This window comes from Protopterus annectens, chromosome 13.part0, assembly GCF_019279795.1.
Source record: "Protopterus annectens isolate FY-2018-M chromosome 13.part0, PAN1.0, whole genome shotgun sequence".
NCBI lineage: Eukaryota > Metazoa > Chordata > Ceratodontiformes > Protopteridae > Protopterus > Protopterus annectens.
In genome coordinates this window covers 352324152-352342286 of record NC_056747.1, presented here as the reverse complement: position 1 = coordinate 352342286, position 18135 = coordinate 352324152, and the positions used below count along the sequence as shown (strand labels likewise).

Here is an 18135-nt window from a genome sequence, read left to right as displayed (position 1 = left end):
AAAGTAGTCATGGCATGTTCCTGAGTGAAATCGAAAAATGTGCTTTTCAGGACGTAGTATTTGTTAAGGGCACTAAATGATCCCAGCTCCAGCCTCTTCAAGGGAGGAGCTGGGAATTTGTGCTGACAATTTACTGTCCTTTGATCATTACGTATCTACTGCTGTAAGGAAGACTTTTTACTTGCACAGTTTAAATCTAAAGATAGTGTTCAGATCCAGGAATGCAATTGCTTCACTGCACTCTGCATTAATTAGGCCGAACATAGGTGTTTACTAGGCCAACAACTACAAGGGCCTTTTTAAGCCTAGCCATGCATCCCATGTTCTGGTACCCTTGATAAATCTAAGCAGAGGCCTGGGAGATGAACCACTTACAAGTTGCCGGTCTCCATTAGAGACATAGGTGCCAAGGATGAATTTCCTGTTCAAAATCCAATGGTCCAAGTTGCACTTGAATTCACATGGATGGGGAGCCTGTTCCAGAGATGCGGTAGTTTCTGGGATACATACCAGTCTCTCCAGCAGGTCCTATTTACATCACAGGCAAGGTTTACATTTTTATAATGGGTAATTCTAGTGCTGTTTGTTTTGCAGATATGCAGGAGGTCCATCAGACTGGGGTGTGACAATGCCCTGTATGCCAGGCATAGAACAGCCTGTAGTAGACAGAATACAGCGATAGGGCCTTGAGGTGGTGTGCACAGGACATTTTACCTACGCTTTGTATTCTTTTAGTGAGGAACCTCTGTGGATGCTCTATTTGTTGGATATGCCTTGTACTCAATGATAGGTCTTGATGAATGCTGAATACAGGCAAACAATGAGTTCTACTCAGTATAATCTCTTTTGGCATGGACCAGCCCAAATACCTGTCAGTCCAAATATTATCAAGTGAAACCACCACAAGGCTTTCTCACTAGAGCAAAAGGGCCTAAATCTTAATGTACAGTGACTAAAATCCTTGCCTCTCTTCTCAGTACCACACAGGTTATTGAGAAGCAACCATTGCCCTGTATACAGATCAAACAGATCCTACTCTGCAAGACCTATTACACATTTGCAAGTCTAATGATGTCAAACACCTGATCAAGGGACGTCCCCTCAATCTCTCGAAAAATTAACAGAACATGTTGGAGGGATAGGCGTGTATCACAGATACCACATCTATGGAAAACATATTACACTCCACATAAAGCAGATTATGTTTACTCAAATGTAATTTGGATAAATGGATGGATAACTACAAATTCACCACTGACCCCTACAGATAAGGGAAACATTTAACTATTAAAATGCAGTTTTATCTGGCCAGTCTTTACTCATATCGCAAAACATAAGGGATAATAATTACCATGAGAATGTAAGGCTATGCTTAAGATTCTCAGTAACTTACCAAGTACCTATGAACACTTCCTGGACTCAGTAATACTCTGAGGAATCACATATGCCTTGACCCATCATCATTAGTTCAGTTAACTTCAACTGATGTTTTAAACAGTTTATCCTCTATTTTATATGGTTCAAATGCCTTTCTGCCTTTTTTTTCCTCTAGAAAAGCAAAAAAGAATTAAACTATCCCTGAGAGAAAGTGCTGTAGAAGAAATATATGCTCTATTTACCACAATTACTGAGGCAACAAGCACCAAATGGTATAGTGTCACATTCTGCCAAATCCAGAGGAATAAGTTTACTTTATCACAGTATCCAAAATTCATTCAACAACCCAATATCAACTCCCTACTACAATATCAGATTATGGCCACAGTCTAGACAAAACTACTCACTTTTATGCATTCAACCTAATGTAATGACTAATTTAAGAAGTACATATTACTTCTAAAATGGCTGAACATTGATAAACAGGTTAAACTGAGCTCCCCCGTTGAGAAAACTGAAACTCGGGGGGGCGCCAGTACAATTTATCAGTTTAGGTAAAATTCAGTTACTAGCTACACAATCTGAGTGCCAGCAACAAAGACATTTGGAAAAAGAGAAAATCAACCAGAAAAGACCAATACACTTACTGGGAAGAATATTGCAGCTCTTCAGCAAAAACCAATTCAAGTTTCAGATTTGGAAGAGAGAAGGTACCCAGTAATTTACTGGAAAAACTAAATCAAATGCACTCTAAGGAATTCAAAATAAGTGAAACACAAAGATTAAAGTCAAATAAAAGACTGGGAAAAAGAAACTACCTATTCAGATGAATTTATAAAACTGTAAAAATCTGAGGTTCAAATGAAAAAAACAAACAAAAAAAAAATGGCTGAGCATGAGGCTTCATAAATAATGAAGACAGAGCAAACATAGAAAACCTGAGATTGTCTGCTGTACCAGAGAAACTAAAGACCAGACTGCATTAATTTTATGAAAATGCAAAGAAACAACTGGACTGGTGTTTCACAGCAGGAGTTAATAACTGAGGGCACATTGTGTGTATATTCCAAACCTAGCCATAAAAAAGCAGCCAAGACCTTTTATTAGTAATGATGCAATCATACCAGCAGAAAGAGTTGCTCCTGATAAAATTGTAGCAAAATGGAGAAGTATTAAAAATTGGACACAGCAGAATGTTTGGGGAAAAAGGATTACTCAGTATGCACCAGACAGAAGAGATGCATGCTTATCCCTCGGCTATATCCAACTTTCTTTAGAAAATCTTTCCCGGGAATGAAAAACATTTTCGGATGCAGAACAGGCTAAGGAAAAAAATGTTTAGCGAATAAAGGGTGAACCACCAAACAAAAGGGAAGCCTGCTTCACATTCTTATGACAACAGCAAAGTCCATAGAGAGACTGCCAGGGAAACCTTTCATATTTGTTCCAAAGAATACTTAGGAGATGGAACAAAAGGGCAGGAGTTGACTAGAAGAATCAGGCGTCCTTGGACATGAACCACAGATGGGTATTTAGAGACAGTTACAATCAAAATTAAGACCAGCTGCAATATGAAAATTGTGAATAAATGGAAGACTATAAAGCGTCATTTTCATTACACAAACTATGACTTTTGTAAGTACTGGCTGGGAAAGACTGGAATTTAGCTGACTGTCAAACTGGTGGTTGAAATGTAAAGGATTCATCACACTTCATGCCATTAATGGTTTAATAAGACACAATGTATTAAAGTAGCAACTGTAAAGTACAATAAACTTTAATCTTAGTAATATTTGCTTAAAATTTCAAAAAGTAAACTACACATTATATTGTGAAGCAGTTGTGTATAATGTGCTATCAGAGGTATTTGCGACTGCGGTATATGTTAAAGACACAAAAAGAAAGAAATCAGTGTTCCTAAGTTGCAAGGTAGTCAAACCTGTACACTAACAAGGTAAAAAAGGGTGGACAGAAACAAGTTACAAGCTAATATAATGTTATGATCTTGTGAGATTATATGCAAAATTAAGATAATTTCAAAAGGCTTGAAAAATAAGATAAAATGATGAAATAAATGGAAGACAATAGTTTTTTGGTATCCACAATGTCATTAGCTATTTCTTTCCATTAGCAAAGGCTTTCACTGGGAGACAAGTCTACATTTACAAGCAATTAGTAATGAGAGGGTAGAACTGTGTGTTCTGGATGAAATTTACAAAGATTATTTCATGTATCTGTGAAGTCAATAGCTGTGTTTTTTTAAATTCATTCATTACCAACTTGGAGACCAGAATTCTGTAGGTGCAACTGACTAACCCATATGAGGTTTGAAAACTGCTGAGTGAACAGTACAAGACACTAACATTTAACTGTACATTGGCAAGCAGCTCAGTGAAAAATGAAGTCTGAAACTGTGAGACCTGAACAAGTTACACAAGTAGCCGCCACCACCACAATCATCCTTGGTACTTTAATGCATTAAGCAACACACAGAAATTTAGATTTAATGGTAGCCTGTCCACTTTTTCTTATGGCTAAAAGTTAATGTTTACTGAAAGCATGCACGCTGGTTTTCATACTTTGAAGGGGAACAGAGAAAAGTACACATAGGTTCATACTAGGCTATCTGCCCAAGGGCATTTATAAGCCTAGCCCAGAGTTTTTGTGGCTTTCGCCACCCCTTTAGTTTGAAGAAAACTATGCCCATTATTTTGCTGTGCCTCTGTCAAGCAGAGACACTGGGGTAATCCCTGGGGTATATCTGCGATCTCCCATCCATTGGTCAAGATTTCTCTTGAACATGGCCAGCGAGGTGCTCTGCCTCACATGTACCGGGATTTTGTTCCACAGCATAGGGAGTCTTTGGGTGATGAATCTGTCCCTCCAGCACGTCCTATTAATAACCGTGTCAAGGTTTAAGTCTCCCGCCCTTGTAGTTCTGAGGGATCTAGATTTTTTGAGGTGAAGCATCTTCATCAAATCTGGGTCTGACATGGCCTTGTATGTCAGGCACAGGTCACCTCTGAGAAAGCGGTAAGCGACTGAATAGAGCTGAAGTTCTTTCAGTCGGGCAGCATAAGACATATTTTTGAGACCCTTTATCCTTTTGGTGAGGAACTTTTGGGGTCTTTCCAGCTGCTGCAGGTGTCGGGTCAGATACATTCCGAATGGGGCATTGTACTCAATCATTGGTCTGATGAGTGATGAGTACAGGGGGACGATGACCTCCCTTGATCTAGATGTGAATCCCTTCATGATCAGGTGTGCAATATAGAAGGTCTTCCTAACTACTTTAGCAACGTGAGTGTCAAACGAAAGGTTACTGTCAACCTGAGTCCCCAGATCCCTGATAACTTCTTCTGTGCTCAGTGGATTGCCACCTATATGGTAGCTAGGGGTAACTGTTTTTCCCGAAGGTTATGACTATGCATTTCTTGGCGTTTAACTTTAGGCCATGGCTCTGGCACCAGTTATCCGTTTCTGTGAGACCCTTCTGAAAGATATCTGTGTCAGATGTGTTTTCGACTATGGCGCCCAGTTTGCAGTCATCTGCAAACTTTGTCAGCCATAACCCTCCTGTGTTTGCTTGTATTTCAGAAAAGTAGCACTTGGCATAGCTCCTCGTGGTCCCCTGCAGAGTTCCTAAGGCAGCAGAGAGCAGAAAAAGCGACTTTCTTGATTATAAGTATTTTTTAGCATTTTTTATGCTATTTAGCATAGCAATTACTGTAAGAATGCACAATGACTTTAGCATGCTCTTTTGCATGAGTACCTTAATTTTAGATTTATTAATGTTTATGGCTATAATCATGAAATTGCAGCAAGTGCTCCTACCTACAGAGAGAAGCGCAAGTGTTTTGAAAACAGTTTTGTACATTTAATCCAAATTAAAGAGGATGGGGGTTCTGAAAATTTTAGTTTTTTTGTTAGAGTGTTTTCACTGCAGCAAAAACTCTTGAAAATGTGATAAAGACTCGATTGGAGAGAAGCAGAAAGTAGATGAGATTAACTTGCCAAACGTCAACGTGTGCATGCAAATTAAAAGTTGGAAATATTCATTTAAAAGAAATATCACATATAATAAGCTATCATAATAGCTACTCTGCTCATATCATGAAATGTAAATCGCCTTATAGGTATAGAAGAGAGTAATTATATTAGGAAATGTAGGTTGCAAGCAGCAATTTGGCAGTAGAAGTATTTGGATAGAAATGAGCATGCAAATCAGAAAGTATTTCAGGGTGGACATTTTGCAAAATATCAGGGACAAAGGAAAATGGAAGTAATACTACTGACTTCTACAGGGTCTACAATAGTAATACAAGAGTGTGGAAGAGAGAATAATGTTAGGCTTGCAACAGTAAGGGCTTCCTGACAGGGAGGAGGATTACACTGGCATATACTTTGTACTCTACCTAAAACTACTATTATGGAGCTTAAGAGAATTTTGGGAAAACCAAGATTTTAGCAGGAAATATTTATAGGTGGGAACTGGAACAGGATTTGTAATAGTGAGGCTGTATTAGGGGGACCTATAAAGGAACCTATAACAAAAGAGGGTTGAATGCTGAAGAAATATGTTGGAATGTTCAGTATGGAATGTATGATTGTCAGTCATCTGTGATTTTATGACAGAATCTACATATTAATCTCCACGGTACAATAACTGGACTAGACTGGACAGAAATTCTTTATTATAGGGGCATGTATATTTAACTGAAGGCTTTGAAACACACACAATAAGTATTTCAGATCACGCAATAATAGAAACAAAGAAAAAGATGCAGGGCTAAGTAATAATGAAACATTGGTGCCTACCTACTTATCTGTTAGAGAAAAATGTACATAATGGTTAGCAGAAATGATCAGGGAGTTTTATTGAAGACAAATTTCTTTAGAAAGAAGAGAGAAGTTACTTAGAGGGGTTAAAAAATAATACATTGCAGAATAAGGGAATCTCACAGAACAAGAGGAGCAGCAACTGCAGTGTTAAGGGAAAATATGTATGTGTTTAGAAAAGTTGCAGTTAAGCAACTATATTTTGCCAACAGTTTCAGAGCACAAAAACTTTTCAAACAATGTCTTAGACAACAAAGAAAGAGTTATTGACAAATTTAGGCAGCCCATAAGAAAACGAAACAGAAATCCTATATGGTTATTAGAGCTACTGCAAGTACTTCATAAAAATGTGTATAAAGTGGAAGAATGTGGAGACCAACAAAAAAACAAATGTAAATATTTATGGAAGAACTGATTATGGAGGCACATGAGGCTCAACAAATAGCTAAGACAGGAAGAAATGTGATAAATGGTGATATATAACCAACAGGGAACTGTCCAGGAACAGATGGAATTTCTGTGGGAGTTTGGAAGTTGGGATGACAGAAACTGATAATCTGAAAGGTTTTAGTTAATATTGTAAAGGGGATGGGGAAATACCAGCATCTTGGAAGACAGCTGTGGTAGGTGCTTTACCCAGAGAGGGTAAAGATACTTCTGACCCATCTTCATATACAGCCATTTCAATCTTAAAGCATGGATTATAAAGTGTTAATGTGTACACTTGCTACGAGAATGATAAACTTGCCACCAAATTTGACAGATAAGGATCAGTGTTTTTTTTTTGGGTGGGGGGTGGCAAGCATATGACACCTTTAACAGAACAATGATGATCCAGTGGGTGGTATGTAACAAAATGCTGTTATTGTTGTATGGTCTTGATGCACAGAAGGTATTTAGTATAGTCAGCTGAGATTTTATTAGCAATTTTAGAATTTGTGTTCACTGATGGAATTGGTCTAATTAGGACATTGTATGAAAGACGTATGTTTGAATTAGTCAGTCAGAAGCTGTTTTAGCTTATGTTGAGATTCATTAGGTCAGCGAGAATAAAATCTATTGGTTTAAACTGCGACATTTTAAATACGTTACAAGTTATGTACAGCTGTAACTTTCTCCCATTACTTTGTGTATTTTTTTCTTCTGAACTGAGGTGTGATAGGGATTCGGCACATAGGTAGGCAGAGAAGAAACTGTACCAATTTTGTTTGTAGAACTTTCTCTGTACATACCTACTTTACATTTTCATATTCGAATAATGACTTCATTAATTCCCAGTATTTTTAATCCTACCATGTCAATTCATTACTTCTAGACAATATTTCCTGACCAGATACAATTTAAATGAACACTGTAATTAACAGCCGGAACCTGAAAGGTATTTATAACCTCAATAAAAGAAGTTCGTTCTTCACTTATTTTACAAATGAAATGGTACCATAGTTTTTAACTAAGAATCACATTTACTACATAAGCAAAAATATGTCTGTAGGAAAAATGGATTATTTACTCAGAATTAGCAGGAATGCATACAACTGTATTTGGTGTAGCGGTTTCTAATAATAATAATAAAAAAAAAACTTTTCCAGAAGCCCTACTGCATTCAGGTTAGGATTTTGATGGATGATGGTGTTACATCAAATGTAAATTTAATTTACCTAATCAATTTCTTCTGTTTAATCTTTATGCAACTTATAGTAAACAAGCAAATACATTTAATGTTCTGGTTAACTTTAAGGATTCTTATTTTACCACGGGGGAGACTGGAATATGGAAATTGATCCAACTAGAGATAGAGCCAATCAATATATACGTGAAGATATTATTTCATCCCAGGCAACATTAGACCTACAGACTAAATTTGATTTGGCTGAGCCAGTCAGACTTGCCTCCCTTAAGAACTTCAACGTTACCCATTACTCATCCTATTCTAAACCCTGGTCCAGAATCCAGTACTTCTTATCAAGCAATCTACTCAGACATGTTATAGAATTCTACTCGTACAACTTCTGTCTACTCTAAGATTCAATTAAAATTAAACTTAGACTTGCATTATTCTAATTCATCCCCTTCATATAAATGGGCTCTTAACCCTTTATTTACTACCTTGCAATCAGGAAATTTTATCTGAATTTTTGAATAGACTCTCCACCCGTACCACAAACTTAAGATATATTATGGACAGCGTTTAAAGTTCAGTTACGAGGCATATTATATCAGTAAAGCATCCCATATTAGAAAAAAAAACTACAGAAACAATGAACAAGATATACCATTCAACTTAAAATCTCTGGAAAACCACCTGATGCAGGACTTCAGTGTAGATTTACAAACTAAAGAACACAAAAAAAACTTGTCTTACTTTACTTATCATAATTAAACTGGTATGAAAGCAAAACACAAAATTTTTCTAAAAGGGCACAAAACCCTTCAAAATTGTTAGCAAAATTAATATGTACTAATCAAATACCAAACACAATGTACTATTCAGCAAAAAAAAGGTCCTGCCAGAAGCACAACACAGTATGAAACAGTAAAAAACGAACAGATTAGTTTTAGAATGAAAGTGCTCAATCAACAGAACTTTTTTAGAATACTTATAAACTCTACTCAATACAAGTTTAAAATTCACAATATCAACAAAAGTCAAATCACATCAATTACAGTCACTCATTTTCAAACTTTCTGTAACAAATAAAATATAATTATTCACTATACATTCAACATTTCCAATAACTGTCAAAAATGCATTTGTATAATATACACACGGTATTAAAAATACTTTAATTCAAGAACAATTGCGGCATTTATTGGTTGTCAAAACTTTGCCCTCTATTTTAACAAATTGCATTTTTTCATTAATGCTGGATGATCTTGCTGCATCAAAGTGGAGCTGCCAATGCAACTCCCTATACTCCAAATGTGCTTCTCAGTCGCTCCCCGCTAGAAAAAGAATGGAGTTTTTCAATTAGTATAAACAAAACTTTTTAAAATTTATCATAAGCGATGGTGTGCCTGTAATGGCATTTGTGCTACTCCTGCCTTTACTGCAAAATTATGTCAGTCTATCCCCTTTATAAGAGGTCCCTCCATCTTTCCTATATAGAAAGCTGGGCAGGATAAACTTTGTGCCCTACTACATACTTGGTTAGCCTCAAATGTGGTGTACAGAAAGTTTTTTTTGAGAGCGTCTAGTGATGTTATAGGTAATAAAAGGGTCATTGAAGAAGTGTGGGTCCTATTCCCCATGTACATATATTTGTGTTGGTCACTTTTACAGTATCAAGTTACCCTAGGGTACTCGCACCTAAAGAGAAGTTTCATTGCAATACCCAGGGTGTAGTGTATATGACAAAGTTTATCCCGTCCAAATTTCTATATAGGAAAGATGGTGGGACCTCTTAAAAAAGATAGGATATACTAACATAGCTATGCAGAGGAGATAGCACAAATGCCCTTTAGAGATGCACCATCATCTGTGATGAATTTTAGAAATTTGTACATACAGTAGTGGAAAATATTTTCCTAGAGTGGGAGACAGTGAAACACATTTGGAGTGTAGGGAGTTGCATTGGCAGTTCCAGTTTGAAGCTCTAAGATCATCAGGTATTAATGAAAAGATAACTGGTTGTTTAAGTAAAAATATGGTAAGGCTTTGACAACCAATAGTTAGTGTTGCAGTTATCCTTAGGTTAAAGTTTTATATCAAATATTTTTTACACTGAAACTGGACATTTTTAAACACATGGTGAATGATTAAAATATTTTGTTAGAGAAAGTTTGAAAATGAATGACTAATCAATGTGACTGACCTTGTTGATTAAGAACATGATTTTTAAACCTATAGTAGACTTTTTTTCTGAAGAAAGTCCGTTCACTAGTTTTGGAATGAAAACACTCAATCTATTAAAGTTTTTTTTTATTACGTTATGCTGTGTTGAGCTTCTGGCAGCAACTTTAAGCAAAATTAATACTTAATCAAAATTCTTCCTCTTATTTACATGCAATTAAGATTAACAATACAGCTTACTATATAACCCCAGATAGATCAGCATTTGAAAATCTTTAATAACAGTTTATATAAAATAAACATTACATATAATCAAACAGAACTTAAATTATTTGGATCTTATTATGTTTCCTCAGATTAATCCTACTTAACAGAAAGTTTTATCCAACCAAATTCAATTACAGGAAATTAAAGAGGCTATAACTAGATTAAAAAGGGGCAAAGCACCTGGACCAGACAACTTTACATCTGATTTTTACATTTTTTTTTAAAGACCAGCTATCACATATTTTATTTCACATATTCAATTTTATAAGTACACACAGAATTTCTAACCCTTATTTGAATAGAGCTAAAACCATTTTAATTCACAAAAGTCAAACTGATAAATTTAAAATCACAAACTACAGACCAATTGCACTAAATAATTCAGATATAAATATCTATGCAATAACATACTCTAATATATTAAAACTCATCTTACCCACTATAACTTTCCTATTCAATCAGGGTTTCCGGAACACGGACAAACTTCTGATCAAACTTGCACTTAAAAGAAATGAAAAAAAAAAAAAAACTATCCAGTTAAGAGTATTTATTTTATTCACTATTACAGAATGGGCAACCTGTAGACCACACCCTGATTGGAGAATGAATGTTCTCCAGCAGGGTGTTAATCCTACAGGTAAATGCCAGTTGAAAAACTAGTCCGCGGCTTCATGACAGCATTTCAAGCTGCCATGGAGCACGGACTGAAAAAAAATAATGGCCACCATTATTTTATGTTCACTAAGCAGCGTTTTTGCTATTAAGCGAGTGTAAAATATAATTTTTTTTTTTACAAAAGTGTGTGAATGTTTATGGCTGTGCGGTTCCTAATTAAATGTTCGACTTAGCAGAATGTCCACTCCTACAACAGCAAGATGAAAACAATGATTTACAACAGCAAATTCCCTGAATGGCGAATTTCATCTCTGGGAAACTAACCACTTGGCCACTATTGACCAACTTTGCCCTCGTCTCCACTGTAGTGGAATCTCGGAGCTGGTACATTTAGGTGGGGGGCGAAGCCACCCACTCTTGTGGGTTTTATGTATTATTTTGTTGAAATCTGAGGTATCTTCTGCAATTTTGTCTGATTGGGACATGCAGGTATGCCTCCTTGAGGTCCAATGTTACCAGCCAAGACTCCTTGCCCAGCATGGGAAGAAGCTGCTGTAGAGTGAGCATCTTGAATTTTGGTACGAGTAGAAATGTGTTCAGGATGGATAGGTCCAAAATAGGTCCCCAATCTTTTCCCTTCCTTGGTACCAGGAATAGTCTGGAATAAAAACCTTGACCTTGTTCGTGCGTAGGTACCTCTTGAATAGCTTTCATGTCTATGAGATCTGTAATTTGCCTTTGTGCCTCTGCCCTTTGATTGTGTGGCAGGTTTGGCATGCCTCTCATTTTTGGAAGGGTGTGAAAATGGAATCTGTAGCCTCTGTTTATAATGTCCAGGATCCATTTGTCTTTTGTGACAATATGCCAATTTTTTGAAAATAATGCCAGTTTTCCTCCTAAGGGGGCTGCCATTTGAGTCTTGCTTGGCATGCAAAGGGAAAGTCATTGGGCTTGCTTTCTGAATGATTGCGAGTTATCCTCACCACCTCTGTGTAGGAGCTTGCCACTGTCTGCCTCTAAACGATCCTTGGGATTGTCCTCTGCCCCTCGGGCGCCTGTATCTACCTCTTTGGGGTCTGTCCGTGGCTGGAAAGGACCAATTTTGGAAGGCCAATTTCTACTGAAGCGTGGGGTTGTACCTGTAGAAAATCTTTCACAGTTTGCATTGATTTAGCCTTTTCCTCCATTTTCCTTAATACCTCCTCAGCATTAGCACCAAATAATACATCCTTTTGTAGAGGGGCATCTAGTAATTTAGCTTTGACATGATCAGGCAAGGTTTGTTCCTTGAGCCAGGCATGTCTACGTATGACATGATCCTGTAACAGCAGCTCTACATGAGGCCTCTAGAGCATCAAAACCACATTGTAAGGTATGCTTACCCACTTGTTCTGCACTATGCATCAAATCCTGCAACTCCTTCAAGTCTGGTTGTTCAGGCTGTGACATTTTACTTTTCAATTGTGATAACAAAAACTGTTGGTATTTTAGCATATGGAACTGACAGTTTATGGCCCTCATGGTTAAGGTAGCTGAGGTACATACCTTTTTTCCACACCTTTCTAAGGATCTGGAATATCTCTCGGAAGTTAATGGATTTTTAGCAGTGGAGGCCTTAATTCCCTTGGGGCCCTGTGAGATGGTTTCTGGGTCAGCAGCATGGCTTTTGTATAGAAATTGGTGCGAGTCAGGAACCCTGTAGTACCTGTCAGGCTTGACTGGGGCTGGAGGCAGAGAATCCGGGTTAAGGCAGGCCTCAGAGTAAACATCATCTAGGATGTTCAAGACAGGAGGTATAGCCAGAGGCCTGTGCTGAGGTAGCAAGAGAAATTCCCTAAGCCTTTTCTTGGAATCTGAATAATCTTGGCCTTCCCAGTGGAAGTGTTCCCTTAAGGTATGCAAAGTTTCCCCAAATGAGTAATCCTCTGGGAGGGGGGGGGGTGGGGGATACAGAAGGAATGGACTCCTCTGCATCAGAGTCTTCAAAAGGGGAGTAAGAATGTTCCTGATCATCAGAGTGCTCTGAAATAATGGAGCCCTGATCAGAGGAGGGGGATTCTTCCTCCACTCTGGGCCTTTTGTCCGGTGGGGGTTGAGAACCCCTGATAAGAGTAATTAAATCCTCAGCCATTTTAAGCATCTGTTTTTTAGGCATGGGGCCTGGAGATGGGCCCTGTGTAGCTGGTCTCTTACAATGCATGGCTGCTTTAGACTTAGTGAAAGCCTTGATGGAAAAAGAGGAGGAAGGTCTGAAGACACCTTGAGTGGAGGTAGACCTGTCCACATTTTGAGGTTCAACGCCAAGAGTGGCTTCGGTATCTGTAGTCGGGGTGTGGGCTGAGGAGCCTGCAACCTCGGGCACAGGAGACACCACCACTGAAGTGTCGTCGGTAGTCAGGGGCTGCGTAGGCGCCTCGCTGAGAACCGGACCACGTGTAGTTGGCTTTGGCGTGGTGTCAGTAGAGGCCGCGGACCTCGTGTGTCGGTCCTTATCTTTGCGTTTTTTTAGACAAAACTGGAGTCGGAGTATCTGACGACATAATATAGTTAAATGTTTTTCCAAAATAATGCTGGGCGAACTCCGCCCGATGCTTAATGGTGTGTTTGTTGAATGTAGCACAAAAGCGACAGACCGAGACGTCGTGGTCTGGGCCTAAACAAGGTATACAGAGGGAATGGAAATCCTTATGCGGTATTTGCTTCCCACATGAAATACAATTATTAACTTTGTCTGAGGCAAGAAAAGTTTCCCCAATGGGGTACTTAGCTTTCAAGAAGACTTCGGTTTCAAAATTTTCGTAATTTCAGGAGCTGGCCGACCAGCACTGAACTGCTTCTGCTTCGGGCACCGCGCGGCAAGAAAGACTAGAGAAAATGGCGTTGGCTGGTTCCTTTATACCCCTGTCGCACTGACGTCAGGGAAGAAGCGACGACAACGGACGCCGGACCTAGACTTTGGAATTCGGCCGACTGAGGACCCGCCTGACGGCAGGAGAACCCATCTGTTATGACTGCAGCTGTATGCACGATGAACATCCTTTTCCCCCCACTCTATTGCTGTAATGTTCTTAAGGTTGCTAAAACCAGACTAACAGCTTTTGCGTTATCTGATTGTCTCAAGGCTTGCTGGTAGAAAACTATTCCCTTTTTGTAAATCCCTGCATATCATTGCAAGAATCTCACTGTGTTCTAACAGAGTGCTTCTCAAACTATCTGGAAATATAGAACTGTTAAGTATATTTTTTTGCACTTGGTTCAGAGTTCTGCACTCTTATTTTTGCTTGACTGAATTATTTATATATTTGCTGGCATTGTATTCTGATCTGTGCTGAAACCTTTTTTCTTCCACCCTCTTGCTGTTGTGTTTTTAAAGTTGGTGGCTCTTGCCCATCCCTTCTGTAAATTTGATCTGGGACACTCCTCCCAGTCCCATCTCTTTAGCTCATTCTATTTAATACAGAGATCATTTGGGAAGGCCAAATATATATATATATATATATATATATATATATATATATATATTCGGCTGCTTATATTTTTCTAATTTGTGTTTTATTCCTACTACTACTCTGCTACTTCATCTTGCTTTGCTTCTTCCTGCTACTTGCCTGTTCTCAAAACTGTTCAACTGCATCTTTTCTGTTGCATTTATTACTGCTTGTTTATAGTCTGTCTAAACTGTTAAGTATTATTCTAAGGTCTTACTTTTGGTTTAATCATTTGGGCTTCAGGCCCACCCCTTAGCTCTCCCTGGTCCTTTGTCCCTCAAATTATGACAAATATGGATGGACAATTTCCTACAGTTTCTCCTGGCAGTCTGGTTGATATGGGCATCCTGAGACAGTGTAGCAACTGCCTCATGTACATGAACAACCATCCACTACTACCACCTAGGAACACAGTTTGTGAGAGATGCAATTACATTAGGAACCTAGAGTCCAAGCTCTCTCCCCCTCAAGCCAGTATATCTGGCACTGAAAAGGTTGCCAACACAATCACTACAACTCAATCACCCACACCTATACAACACACACCTACATATGCGGAGGTCCTCCATATAAACATATCCAAACAAAGGAGACCTCTGAGGCAAAAACACACGCAATCTCCACAGCCCTTCATACCACATACCACACACAGTCCACACACCTGTGCCTCACAACCACTAAGGCTTCAGCATAAACCCAACATATTAGTCATAGGAGACACGATTGTGAGACATCTGTGCCTCTCATCAGGTTTGATGAGAAAAATTCATGGTTAGTTGTCTGTCAGGTACCAGATTCCACCACATCTCACACGCACTCAAGTCTCTCAACAAGCTGCCTTCCGCTAATTCCGTCTAAACGCCGATTTTATAGAGTTTCTGTGATTTAAAAAGTTTGTTTTCAGCTACATATTGTATTTATTTTACTGCCTGCACGTTAACAAAGTTGTTTTTGTGTTTAAATTACCTGCAACTGTTGTAGGCTACACACTCAAGTGTGATAGCTATTTCTGTGTATTTAAAGTATTTTTTTGATTGTATCCGATTTAATTTCTGAAAAAAAAAAAACAAAAAATATACTTGTTTTCCCACCTTTCTAAGCTAGTTTAGTCCAGTTTTCAGGTTAGTGCTGAATTCAGGGCTTTGTTATAATTTTCTGTGTTTGCTAATACCTTACTTGGATAGAAGGAAGCTTCTCTGTTCACTGTGAGAGAGGGGGCTTTGGGCAGCCTATCTGTCCCTGGAGGAGTGGTTTCAGCCCAGAAATTAGTAGTTTATTGGCCATTTTGGGTTTATTTATCTCTTTCATTTCCCTGCTATAAAACCCGCATTTGCAAGGTTTTGCATGCAGGGCAGCGCCAGTTAGCTAGGGTATAACTATTCTCGGCTCCACAAAGTGTACTCTTCAATTTTTCCCTTGGAACTAGACAAACTTTCAACTTAAGCACTCAAATCATTCACTTCTCATCCTGGCACTTGCTCAAAACTCATAATAAGCACTAATAAACCTTAGCACTAGACCCCCCCCCCTTTCTGTAGAGGACAAAGCTCTCTATTCGACCTTACCAGCCAATCAGTAAAACAGTTCACTGTACCTATCCATGCATGCCCAAAGGGCAGTTTCAGGTGTACTCTCCATTTCAACTGGTGAATCTGGGCATTTTGAGGCAATGTTACAATTGCCTCATGCACACAGACAGCCCTCTCCTCCTTCCACCAAACACTAATACATGCGAGAAATGCAATTATACAGCCAAACTGGAGGCTTAGCTCTCTCAACCCAAGACTTGGACCAGGCAGTCAAGAGAAGGGAATTACTTGCATCACACCACCAGTCTCACATAGACCTATGAAACCACTGGCAAAAAACACACAAATACACAAAACCATACTCGGAGGCTCTAAATAAAAATCTGCAAAAGCAACACAGACCTCCAAAGCAGACATCCAAGCAACCTCCAACCCCCCAACACAAACCATGAAACACATACTTCACAAAACCAGTGTGCCACACAATCATAGCCCTTAAGGCAAAATAACATACCCAACACATTAGTAATAGGTGACTTACAGTCAGGCACACTGGCATCATACTCACTAGGCTGAACAAGGAGAAGGTTACTGTTAGTTGCCTGTTGGGTGCCAGGATCTGCCACAACACAAGCACTCAGGTCACTCCAAAACAAGTACAAATATGACTGTCATTGTCCATGTTGGTGTGAATGACCTGAACCGTACCTCCCTGGACTACATGGAGACATGGAGGAGCTCTCTGATCACGTACCCCAGGCTGGTATGACCCTGACCCCGAGTAGCATCCTGCCCTCACCAAGAATGATACCACGGTATAAATTTCAACAACTGGTTAAGCTTCTGGTGTCAATCAAAGGGGATCCAGTGTCAGCCTGGGATGACATGCTCGACAAGCTATGCTGCTTCGCTAGAGATGGCTTGCACCTGTCACCCTTAGGCTTTCGAATACTGGCCAAGGTTCTTGCCACCCCCATAGTGCCTTTTTTAGGCAAGGCTCAAGACAAACCCACAGCCGTAAATAGCACAAGTAACAAAAAACTGAGGGTCATGCTGCTCAATGCCAGAAGTCTAAACCTCAAAATCCATGCACTTGAGACACTCCTCAGTATGGAGAAAATTGATATATGTGCAGTAACAGAAACCTGGTTTAAAGCTCCAGAGAGCACCCCAGCACTACCAGGCTACAACTCGTATCGTACATTTCGCCCACAAAACCCGGACCCAAATACAAAAGGCGGGGGAGTATCCATATTCATCAAGGATACCCACACCTCCAGGTTAGTGGCACAGCACAATGCTTCAGAGATCATCCACGTGCAACTAACAATGGCAACTGCTATTCAAATTATAGCTTGCTACAGATCACCCACCATGTCCAAGGACCCCCACTCCACATTCCTGGAAACACTGGGAAACAAAGGTCCTACCAAACACCCTGATACTGGGTGATTTCAATTACCCAAACATTAACTGGGAGAACTACTCAAGTACGAACTCCCTTGTCCAACATTTCCTAGAATTTATAAACTCAAACACCCTGGATCAACTGGTCAACACCCCCAGCAGAGGTGACAACATACTGGACCTGGTCATCACCAACATGGGTGACCAGTGTTCCACACGGAGGTCAACCCTTTGCTGGTTAGCTCTGACCATAAACTAATCACTCTGGATATCCACATTCTGCCACCACCCCTGGTCAAAGAAACCAAGAAAAACCTTTCAAAAGCAAACTTCACATTACTTAAGACCAAGGTGGGAAGTTTCAAAGCCCCCATGTTAAAGGATAATGCTGTCCAAGCTGCAAAATCCTTTACTAATACACTCTACGGGTACCTACAAGAATGCATGGACCGTGCTATCCCAAACAAAACAGAGACTCACTCCTGCAAGAAAAGGAAACCAGACTGGTGGACCCCTGCCATAAACAAGCTATACAATAGAAGGAGGAAACTAGTACAGAAAGAGTAAAATCCCAAGAAGGGAAGACATCCGTGATCAGTATCAGCAAGAAACTACGTTCCCTCACAAAATCATCCAAGGCTAGCTTCGAAAGAAAAATTGCCATGGACTCCAAAGATGAGCACAAGGCATTCTTCAGCTATGTTAAGAATCTAAGTGGCAATTCTCAGATCTGCTCGGAGTTGGTGCAGAATGGCACAAAATACACTGAACTGACAGATATAGCCAAGATCCTGGCAGACCGGTTCAGTGCAAACTTCACCCC

The 18135-nt window shown here is 39.3% G+C and overlaps 1 protein-coding gene across 1 annotated transcript in view; it reads right to left on the bottom strand.

Annotated features, from left to right (window-relative positions):
• Nucleotides 1-18135, bottom strand: part of SEPTIN6 (septin 6) — a 1039180-nt gene that overhangs the window by 244633 nt on the left and 776412 nt on the right. The window lies entirely within an intron of this gene.